Source organism: Netta rufina, assembly GCF_964035555.1.
Source record: "Netta rufina genome assembly, chromosome: 3".
NCBI classification, from domain to species: Eukaryota; Metazoa; Chordata; class Aves; order Anseriformes; family Anatidae; genus Netta; species Netta rufina.
In genome coordinates, this window is record NC_140125.1 from 112042437 (window position 1) to 112055039 (window position 12603).

Here is a 12603-nt window from a genome sequence, read left to right on the forward strand (position 1 = left end):
AAGTCATTGGCAGCTGGATCCAGCTGCCTAAACGTAGGCATGGCGTGCTATTTGAGATGTTATTGCACATCAAAGTCATCCATGCAAGGAGCTGGCACAGATGAGGCAGCACCTATGGGGCACTTGCTCCTTTCTGGCCCAGCAGCTAGTTTCTGGACACCTCAGGACAGTGTCAGCCTACCCTGGGGCATGTCACTTTGCGCTTTCACATGCATTTATGCAATTGAATCCTATCCTGGCAGTCAGCCGTCATGAAATGAAATCCAATGGGAAGCACCACCTTATCAATTGAAATAAATAAAGCCTCTAGAATTAACAAGGTTTCTGAATTAGCTGGTATGTTCAACAAGTTACTATGGCTGAAAGAGAGGGCAAGGCATATAGATATATATGCATGCTTCCTTCTACCCACCGACACCAGAATGTGATTGTACATGCAGAATGTGATTGCATATGCATTGGGTTGTTCTTTCTTTTGGAAAGCTATAGAAAGGTTTTAGAAAACTATAGAAATTTTTGATAAAATTATAGAAGTCACGGGAAAGAAATAAAAAGTGCTACATTTTTAATTAGGAAAACATTTACAAGCTGGGAAGGGAACACACGAGGTTGTAGAAGCATTTTCTTATATCTAATGTATTTTTAGAAATTCTTAATAGCCTGTGTTACATGGGTGACATTCTTGCACTGAATCTGAAAGTGTTAAGTAGCCTCAGCCCTTGTTTAGCCTGAAGTGGAGCTGGGGGCATTGTACTAATGTAAGTGCCAAACTTTCTCTGCTAATTCCTGGGCAGGAGCTCTGTAATCCTCTGGGAAGATGTTTTGACAGTCCGTTTCACTGCTGAAAGCTGTGCTGAAAGGAATTTCCTGCCTTAGATTTCAGAGGTCCATTGGAATTGCTCGCTTTATTGGGTAGGCTGATTCCCCAGCAGGCAGGAGGGAGATGGCTATGGCAGGGCAAGGCTTGCTCCATGAAACTTGGCCTTGCTGTGGCTTCCAAGAAAAAGAAAGGAAATTGGTCACTTCTTTCTTCAGGCTCAGAAGTCAGCAGCTTGAGATCTGATAGTCTCGCTCTGGATTTTTCAACCTTCTCCCCTTCCCTTCTATTTTTATTATGCTGTCTGTATAATCTATATAGAACAAAGGTGAACAGAAATTTGCTATCAGCTTTTTGGAGGACATATTTCTCAAGACCTCACAAGCATCACGCTGTCATTTGCCAAAAAATTAACATAAGATAAAAAGAAATTCTGATACGTGGCTGAAAGAAGTCCAAGTGAGTGCAATGTGTAAATAATCAGCAGGCTTTCAGGTTCTGCCCTTTAGTAAAGGTGTTTCCTTTGCTCAAAAAGATCTTTATAGTTTGAATATCTCATGCTATTCTTTTGATCACCAAATTCTCTGCTCCCCATAAATTCTTCATTTTTCAAGTAAAATAGAAAAAAAGTGTGTTTTGCCAAGACATGCTGGTTTTAATCTTAGAATTTTATAAGACTTCATATTAATTAGGCTCACAGTATTCTGTGTTTATTTTAAATTTTATATTCATGAAAAATGGCAAAAAAAAAATTAGAGGTGACAAAAATCAATTCTCCTTTTGACAGATGAAATTCAAATCCAACTGAATAAAATCATTTAGGATTTTTTTTTTTTTTTGTCTTTAAATTGAGGCAATGAGCAGACAGCAAAGTCTTTCACAATTTCAACTGAGTAAATCTAGGTACAGATTTATTTTAAACTCTTAACTCCATTACTGATGAATCTTTAACATGATTATCTTTGCAATATATTTCTGAATGAGGGAATTGCTGCTGTTTCTGCTTAGAGAGAACACAGGCACATCGGTTGCATTAAGTCTTGAAAGAACCCTAAAACCTAGCCTGACTAGAAGTGCACAGATTTTTATATACAGTCAGGTTCCTGCCTGAGTTCTTAAAGATAACATTGAATTATTTATGAAAAACACAACTCTATGATATTTCTGGAAATAGAACAATGTCTCTGAATTCACTTCATCATGAGTTAGTTAATTCTTCCATCCAAAGCACAACAATGCTGTGAATTAACTCTTTTATTTTAGCAGTGAATGGAATATCACACAATAAAGCTTTTCCTCATTTGGGGGACATATTATTGCCAATCTGAGGAGGAAAACCTTTTCTCCCAACCAACCACTGTCTCTGTTTTGCAAGCTGAGTCTTGCTTGACCACAACTGAACTCTGATCTCTTGTCCTATCTGATCTCCTGGCAGATGATGAGCCCTAGCAAATTAGCCAACTGCAATCTCTTCTTGTTCATTTAATGCCTGTACAGCTAGATACCAGCCATGGGAGCAAAGGGGTATGGTTTATACAGGGCTTTGTTGTAGCTTGCAGGTACTGTGTATTAACAGGTTTTTAATCAACACTGTGAGCCTGTTTGCTTATGTTAAAATGCTTGCTCTAGATGCTGAGAACAGAGATTAGCAAAATAAGAGGTTTCAGATGGTTTGGGGGAGTCTTCTGTTTCTGAGGTTGTCTTTTCCTGCACTTCTTTTTAGAAGAACTTAATTAAGCTTTAATATTCTGGATACATTTTTAAAAGTGTAGTCTAAGTTTATATTTGTCTAATGGTATTTGTATGAAGTGGCCGCCACCTGCATTTAATTTATCCCGTGACATGTCTTTCCTGCCTTGATCTAAAATTCTTCAGAACGCAGAAGAAATTACTATTTTCTGCTTGGACTTTCCTGGCTAGCTCCAGTTTGATTGTTGTGGGCCTCTGAGAGCCTAAACAGATAGCATACACTCAGCACACGGGTTTTTAACTAATTGCTAACGTTCCTAGAGCACTTTGAAGAGAAAAAGTACGGTACATGTGTTAATTATTATTAAGAACCTGGCTTTGAACATCATGTTCTGATATGAGAAATGTTAGTGAGTCCTCACCAAATCATAGCATTATAAATGTATTTCATTAAGAGATCATTAAGACATTAAAAGACATCATTATTAATCTATACATGATCTAAGCTTGGCAAATCTTTGTAATCCAGACTCATTATATTAGCGTGAGTGCCTTTCCGGCCAAAAAAGTGCTGAGATTTTGCATGGTAGCGTTTCAATTTATCAACGATATTACAGATGAAATAAAAACTCTGATTTTTGGAAAATCTCCCTTTCTAGTCCCATTACTTTTTCCTGGGCTTGATATAGTGCAGTTGTTGTTTCTGGCATTAATGCCTTTCAGGTTCAGCATTGCACACATTATTTGAGTTGAGTAGTCTTATACATGAAGTGCAAAAGATCTTCAGCAGGCTCTATCCAGGGGTTGCTTGGATATGCATCAGTTGATTTTGTGGGAGAAAAAAATATCCCTCTGGTAAATAAGACTTATACATGCTCTTTGATAATGTGTTTTAGAGAAACTGTTAATTTTTCTAAATTACTAATTGTGATGTGTAACACAATGAATAGACTGTTGAAAATCACTGTGATGAACTTTCAAAATGAAAAATCCTCAGAGAAATCTACAAGAAAAATCCCCCTGAAACAGTAGGCTGCCTTCTCAGTTCTTTGCAGGCTTTTATTTGTCATTTATAAGTGCTCAGTCATTTCTTAATCTCAGTTAGAGCTTTTCTGCTTTGAAAACTGAAAATGTGGCTAGCCGCTGACATGTGGAAAAGAATCCCAATTTTCTTCTTATTCTGAATTACTGTAAAACACATTAAATTAAAAGAATTCTTTTCTTAAAATATGAAAGCAATTTTGCAAAACAAATTTGGATTCTTCCAAATGCGACCACAAAATTTATGGGGTAATTTAATGGGTTGTAAGAAAGCATTAATAAATTAAAAAAAAATGTGAAATCAGTTTAAGAGAAAATATGTCAGTCTAATATAAAGACTAGAATGCACAAAAACCTTTTCCATGTAATTGCACTGTATAGTAATGGTTCTGTGCAGTCATCATCATGTCAATGTTCTTGCTTATGAATTCCAAAGTATTTCACTAAAATTGTCTTTTCTAGTCAGTGCATTTACTTTGCTGTTAAATTCATTTTATTCAGAAGAGTGCCGAAGATTTTTTGGAGTCCTACACTTGCAGACTATCAGTTACTAGGTCATTTGATGTCATCACTTAATACACTGAAGGACCAAAATGCATAGATAAGCAGAGCTGGATTTTGCAAAGCTTCTAATTGTCTAGTCTTAGATATCTAGTAAAAATCTAGTGTTATTGACACTGACTTCCTTTAAGATTTTTGTAATAAGATACCGGTTAATTTGCAGGCTCAGAAAATACTTTCTTTCCAGTTATGGAAATGAATGCCTAGCATTAGATGAGCTGCCAAGTCAGCACTCCTGATAGGATTCAGATGCAGATTCAGGTGCTGGCATCTAGATTTAGATACTTACAGTATGAGTATCTACATGACCTAGGTAAGTAAACAAAATGAAGAAGTTTGATCATTTGTCCACCCTTTAGCGTCCACCTTTGGGCATGGCAGGTACCTCACACAGGTGTGACACAGGTCTGTGGGAGCTCCTTGGCTTCCTGGGAAGATTCCAGCAGATCTCCACTGGCTATAATAGGAACTTAAACATCTAGGTTGCTTTACATGGTAGACATGTAAGCTGTCTGCATCTGAATCCTGTTATGTGGGCTCTATTCAGTGGCCAAAATGTTGTATGTATTGATATTTGAGGTGCTGCAGGATGTTAGAGACATCTACATTAGGCTGGCTGGTGAGACACAGAGAAATCCTACTTCACCTAAAACGACAGCAGCTTCTGTATGTCCGGTTGAATCCAGCCCCTTCTATTTATAATAAAGATGCATTTTGTTCTCATCAAAGCACTTCCAGTTTCCAGACAAAGGCACTGAGTCTTTCTGCAAAACCTGAGCACAGCATGGAAGGTTGCAAGTGAGTGGTGAACTGCCTTGCATACAGACAAAAACGTTTGTGGTCCTTAGGGTAGCATGCCATGAGGACTCTCCACTGGCAGCTGTGGGATTTCACTTTTTCTCCAGTAGGATAACATCCATCAGCCACAGAATTTGTTATCTGTGCTGAAGTTTTGCAATATAAAAAAGTATCCACTAGAGGCTCTAGTGGTACCAACCAAGTGAGTTTTGAGTCCTATTTTCAAAGGTGACAAAGCACTCTAAATTAAGGGTTTTGTCTTTGTTACACATTGTGGTATTAGAGATTCTTGAGCTGTTTCCAAATGAGCTGGCAGCCTGTACTGCACTGCACTTTTGAAAAATGATACCCTTGGTCTTGTGACTCTAGCCAGACACATTTTGACAAATTTTTGAGTAAGAAAAAGTTAACAACTAAAAAAGATAAATATTTACTGTAAAATGTTATGCTAGAACTTCAGTGATACCTACCAAACAAATACTGGGAAATTGATTAATAATTTTATTTTGTTTTCTTGTTTGTGAAGGATATTAAGCACATGATACAAAGATGATCAGAATAATATCCTTTTTATTATTAAGAATTATTTTATGATCCAATGTTAAGGTGTTCTACCAGAAATGGGAAGCTGTGCACATAAGAAGACTTGCTCAATCTAAGTAAATTGAATATGCAAGACCAGTTATGACTGCACTTTCTGGTTGTCACAGACTGATTGTTTGACCCATTTATTCCAATCAGATCAGTTGAGCACACTCGCAGGTTGAGCATCAGATAGGAGACTAATATGCTGCAGATTGCATTAATCTTTCTTGTTATCTCTTCCTCTCTGCCTGTTCTTTCACATTTTTTGTGGTTTTGAGTCTGTGTTTGTTTTCACTGTTCCATAACAAAGATTATCTTTACAGGACTAAACCTATAATTATATATACATATATTTATTATATTATTTACTTATGACTGATCCTTGAACTTTTAGTTTCTTTGCTGCAGTAAAGAATAATTTTTTAAAATTCACCTGATTTTTAAACATTTATCACCCAGAACAAAGCTCAAGAGCACTTAGCTGTGATATTAAACATCTAGTCACAGTTGAATTCAGACTTCCTTAGTCAGCAATCAGATTTTAATATCTTAAGACCCCATGCAACCAGTGGAGTACTTACCATTTCTTTTGTACACAGTTGCAGTTATTTGCCTAACAAACAGGATTGTTGAAGGCACTGAAAAGTTAGTTCATAGTCTTAGAAAGTATGTTAACCAACAAGCTCTCTGGAAGCTTAAGAGAGAAGGACAAAGTAGGATGGTCCACACCATACCTCTGCTGGTGAGGCTAAAACATTGTGCACCTACGAATGAGAAAGTTATGGTGGCAGGGAGGAGAGGAGGCATGAGAAAGCTTGACTTTGCAGTTCACTCAGTATTTGCTGCTAAGGAATACAGAAACTGGTTTTATGTTACCCAGAGACTGTCTAATATAAAACAGTCCCAGGGGCAGCAGCTAACACCCCAGCAGGATGCTCTTTTCTCATTGCTATTGGGCTTCCTGTCAATCTCTTTTGCAAAAGCTGCTTTAATTTATAAGCTGACTAAATGTTCTATTGCTGCCGCTTTGTGCAGACAGTTTTCCACATGCTAGTTGAGTGCTTCAACATCAGTAATGAAGAGTCAGAATCACCAGCTCAGTGCCTAAGTTGGCAGAGGCCTCTGGGGATTGCCTTGTCCAGAGGCTCTGCTCAAAGTACAGTCAGTCAGGTTCAGTTGCACAGAGCTTTGTGTCCAGCTGCACTTTGAATACTTCCAAGGATGGAGACTCCACGAATTTTCTGGGCAGTCTGTTCCTGTGTTTGACCACCTTCAGATTTTATTTATTTATTTATTTAAAATAGAATGTCTTGTATTTCAATTTTTTACCTAATCTGTTTTATCCTGTGAGATGAGAGTGACACTGAGAAGAGTCTGGATTCATCTTTTTTACTGTGTTTTTTTACTCCATTTTACCCCCTCATTAACTTTTTGAGTTAATAAATGGAGTAAGCTTTTAGTACTGTAAATGGTACAGCATGCTGTTAGATGCTAAATTTATTAAGTCATTTGTAACTCTGTTCAAAGACAAATATATTTTCAAAACGACACAACCAAAATCTTGAGAAAAAATATTATAAAATGTCATACCTTGTCCAATAAGTGAGTAGAAAAAGGTGAAGAAATATAGAGTGAACAATGCCACAGAGGATACCATAGTATTGATAGACTCCATCTATGTGTTCTAATGTCATGTCATGCAACTAAGCTGACTGTTTAATGACTTGTTATGAGCAGTGGTATTTGTCAGATTTACATGGTCAAAGTCATATTATGTTTTGTATCTACAAACCACCATTCTCAGTTCCTTCTGAAGACAAAGTAAAGCCTGAGGATCTAGAAAAGAAATGATTTACTGAATTTCCACTTGGTTAAATAGACTCTGATGCAAAAAATATTAGAGTACAGAAGAAATCCATGTAAGAATTTTCCAATAGATATGGAATAAACATTTGGAAGAAATTTACAATAAGATCTGATGACACAAAACTGGAAAGTGTTGGTAGGGCAGGGGGAATCGGAAGTCATACAAGAAAGAAAATGGTTAACTTGCTAGGAACACTATGCAGTTCTACTTCAGTTTTTAACTAAAATGAGCACAATCTGACAAAAAGATGAGACAGTGATCAGTTATAGGACCATCTAAAAAGATTGTTTAGAAAAAAGCATATTTTCTATCTTTAGCTGTATCATGAGAGTGACTTGCAAGGAGAGAAGAAATCTAATTAAACTAAAGGACAACTGGATTTAAACAAGTCATGACTAAACTCAGGTTAGGCATTAGAAAGAGACCTGCAGCTTTTGCAAGAGTCAGAAATACAGAGCAGCCTTCAAAGCTGCAGACAATTGGGGCAAATAAACTTGCTCCTTCTGTTACGGATTTTGAAAAGTTTATGGAAGTAATTTATGATAGGCAGCTTGTATCAACAGGTAGCTGGATGGGGTTGCACAGGTTGTTCTTCTAGTCCTAAAGTCTCAAAAGATGTAAGTTCATGGCATGCAACACAAAAGTTGTCTTCAATATTATTCAGTAATAAACAGCAATTTAATTTCTAGAGGATAATTCATGAATGATCATTAACAATCCTGAATTCAGAGAAATAGTCATAAAAGTCTTGCAAAATTCAGAAAAACTTGATTGCTATCCTCCCGTGAATGCCTAGTATCAGTCTAGACCCCACACCCTTTAATCCTGACAGAGACTAAGGATGTAAAGGTAACTGTGCTTGTCTGCAAGAAGTGATAATCATTAAGATCAGAGCAGTATAGGATTTTCCAGATGAATAGATTCATGCTAAAATGCAGTGCTGATCTCTTTGAAAATATTCATCCTGAGGTTTTGCATGTTGAAAGATTATTATGGTCCCCATTTTCTACTAAAAGTAGAAAAATCCATTTAAAAACTGAAATAAATCTATTATTATGCAGTATATAAAGCTTTATTATTATTATTATCATTTTACAATATGACATTGCTATTTCTCATCCTCTCATGGTGTCATCTAAAAGCATAATAACCGTATTCTGTCTTCTTTTATCTAGGTCATTACTGAAAGTATAAAATGTGGTGCTACCCATGTGTTTAAAATTAATTGGGCACATAAATGATTGCAGGATGGATTCCTTTGTGGTGCATCAGTCTCAGAGGTTTTGGCAATTTTATGCTTTTTAAAGCAATTTAAGCACATTTTTATTTTATTTTATTTTATTTTATTTTATTTTATTTTATTTTATTTTATTTTATTTTATTTTATTTTATTTTATTTTTTAAATAAAGCCATAAATAAATAAAGCCAGGCTTTTTAAACATTTCTGATATTCCCTTGTTCTGACCCATTTGAAAGACTATATAAATCTTATCTGCAAAGTTTGGAATTTCCCATTAATAATAATGAAGAAAGAGAAAAGAACAATAAATCGTTCAAGAAGAGCCTGGAATTTTTCACTGTGAGTTATCCAATAGAGTAGAGAACTGAACAAAGATATAAACATCAAACAAATGAAATTTTGATTGTCATTTATGAGGAGAAAACATCTGTAATGGATATAACGAGCAATCTTGAATCTTAATATTCAGACTTTAATGAGTAAACAGATATTTCACCATCTTGTAAAACAATAGTATTATGAGCTCGATCTGGTTAGAACTACTCTGGTGCTTAAAGACAGGCTTAAGTGTTTTTCTGGATCAAGCCAGAATGGTCAGCACTCTGCCAGATTAATTCTTGGAAGAGTTTGCAAAAAAAAATAGTGAGAAAACGTCTTGTGGATAGCAAGAAATCCAAAACAGTGACCAAGCTTAATCTGCATTAATGATAGGGTAAGCCAAGTTCTTGAAGAGAATGATTTGACGTACAAGGATCAAAGAAAGTATTTTTGTCCTGTTTGCTGCTGTTTTTTTTGTTTTTGTTTTTAGTGGTGAAATATTTGTCCTCTGTGGCACCTGAATGGATTCCAAACCAAAGGAGGATTCCAAAACTTTTTTGCATAAAATGCCAGTCTTGAAAACCCACTTCCACTTGCACAAGTGGCCAAGTGAGCTCACTTGTGGTTGGATATGACGGAAATACTAACATAAAGAAAATCACCACTTTCTCTCCTAAAACAGTGCAAAAAATGGTGAGATTCACAGAAATATTACTACGTATATGGAACCTGCTCAAAACTGAAAGAACACTGAAAAAACTTGCCTGACTTTCTATCTTGGTAATTCATCTTTACAAGAAGGAAGAATTTTCATGTATTATTCATATTGCAACATTCTCAAGAAAATGCTTAACAGACTCCTTCTAATTGCCATCTTTGCGTTACATCCTCCTTCCCTTCCTCCCACAGAATGGGAATAATTGCCAGTTCTGTTATTATACGATGATGACATCCTTCACTCATCAGCTACCAGTTATCCTTGAATTAGTCTTTGTTCTTTATTTATTATCCAGCCCCTCAGACAAATGCTAACTTCTCTTGGGTTTGGCTCTACCGGGTCTAGCTGGGATGGAGCTAACTTCCTCCACAGTAGCCCATGTGGTGCTGTGCTCTGGATTTGTGGCTGAAACAGTGTTGATAAACACAACAGTAGTTTAGCTGTTGTTGACCATTGCTTGCCCGGATCAAGGCTTTCTCCCTCTCCATACCTTCCCCAGTGAGTAAGCTGGGGCAGGCAGGAGGCTGTGGGGGACACAGCCAGGAGATCTGACCTAAGGGATGTCCCATGCCACCTGACATCATGCTCAGCAGTAAAAAGCTTGGAGAAAGAAATAGGAAGGGAGGACATTTGGAGTTAAGGTGTTTGTGTTCCTGAGTAATTATTACACATGTGCTGAAGCCCTGCTTCCTAGGAAGTGGTTGGATATCTGCCCGCCAATGGGAAATAGTGAATTCCTTATTTCGCTTTGCCTGTGGGTGCAGCTTTTGCTTTCCCTATTAAACTGTCATTATCTCAGTCCACAAGGCTTCTCGCCTTCCTTTTACTTTTTCACCATCCCATGGGAGATGTGAGTGAGCAAGTGGGTGGGTGTGTGGCTGCTGGCCAGGTCAACTCACTACACTAGATAATTAAGTACTCAAATTAAGTAGGAACCTTTTATTGTATAATCTTGGAAATTTATCAGTTAGATTGATCCTAAAAATATAATTCACCATAAAGTGCATAAAATGCTAAATTTCTTGGTTCATTTTACCGTAGCTTTGTTCTGTAATGTTTAAATTTCTTGCATGTTTCCAACTCTGTAGGAGAAGGTTATGTTGGCAAAATCACAGCAATTTTACAGGCTCCAGTCTCAGTCACGTATTTCATGTTTTCAGAGTTCTTTCACTACCTACAGTACATCTGAAGACCCTGTCAGTTTGTATCCAATTTTACACGTTTTTGCACTCTCTGGGTAGACTTTGGCCTATTTTACAAGAAGAATTAGATGATCTTGCCTTTGAAGTCTGGTAGCACTGCTACAGAAATCAGTTATTAAAAGAAAGGAGGCAGAGTGCCTGCCATAATGAGGTTTCAGTCCACACATAGATCTCTTTGACATTACCAGAAAGTAAATAATTCTGATACTGTGAACAATCGGCTCAGGGCAGTCTTTAAAGCTGATCTAGACTAGCCAAAGCAGAGATGATAAGCTCAGTGAATTGCATGTATCCTGTATTGCCCTGCATTTACTCAGCTCTGAATATTGCAGTGATTACTTGTGAGATCAATGAATATCAAGGCACGTAGGTAGATAAGTTTCTGTTACTTAATTAGTGTAACCTATATGAGCTTGAAGAAAATTTCCATTGAGAAGCCAAAAACAACAGAAAAGTCTATAATTCCATTACTTCCTTGATTTTGGTGGTTACCAGGAAAAAAAATAATAATAAAAAAAAAGTAATTTGTTGCACAGTATTGTATAAGGCACTGAAATTATTAGCTTGTTTAAATACAGAAACAGATTACTCTAGCTGTGACATTTCAGTTGTTGCATGCAACCATTGGTAATCAAGAAAACAATGACAATAAATCTTCACGAACAAAGACGTAATTCTGACCCCAAAAGACTCAATAATTTATGAATGTTAAATAATTTATATATTTTAAATATGGTGAGACTTAAGAGTAGCAGAAGCAAATCTTTCCTTTGGCAACCAGCTCTGGATCAAACACAACTCTTACTATTTATTCTTTGAACTAGAATTTCGTGATGCAACTAAACATAACAGAGTGCCTTGTCATATTATGAGCTGCCAGCCTTCTTATCATAGTTTGACATATGTGTGGAGCTTGTTAGATGAACAGTTCAAAAGTTCTGGAACTTTTATCTTACTTTTTCTAGTATTATTGGCAGTATACCCCACTGAAACTTCCATGAGAGTTCATTTCCATCATTCTGTAATAAAAATAATGTGCCTTTTAATGATGGTTGACATTTTAGGTTTGCATAACCAAAGAATTAGTCCAGGCTACCAGTTACAAAGGAGCTGCAGACCCTGAACACCAGCTGCACTTACTTGACCGAAACTACTGACATTGATTTAGGGAACAAATGTGAAAACACAACCTTGGACACAGTTCTCTCTGATATTTTCACTATTTTAAAATATCTCAAACCCACATGATGTAAATATTCTTTCTTGTTATAGCCTACTTTTAATTCATTTTTGAGATAACTTGCAACCAGGCTTGCCTTTTTTTCTCCCTCTGTTTTCTCAGGGAAAGTAAATCTGAAAGGGTGAAGTGCACTGAAGAAGGAACATAAATGTCCAAGGAACTTGAAGCCTTCTCACACCTGGAAGAGCAACTTCCAGAAGCAGGCTAATCCCTCATGTGGTGCACTTCAGTAGCCCTGACATGCTGAGACAGACACTATTTGAGACACCCATGTGGCCACAGACTGGCACCTCAGCAAGGCATGGATTTGCCCTAGCCCTTAGGCCATGCCCACAGTGCTATAAGGCTGTTCCTTATAGCACCCACGGCCATCTCAGGTATGTAAATTTAGACAAGAGAATTGAACACTAAGAGCTTGCAAACTATTACCTGACATAGCAATAGCCGAAGTTCTAGCATTGCAAATCAACATCCTTTCTGTGCAGTGTGAATGCTGAGGAAGAACGTGAAGGACTGGATTAATCCT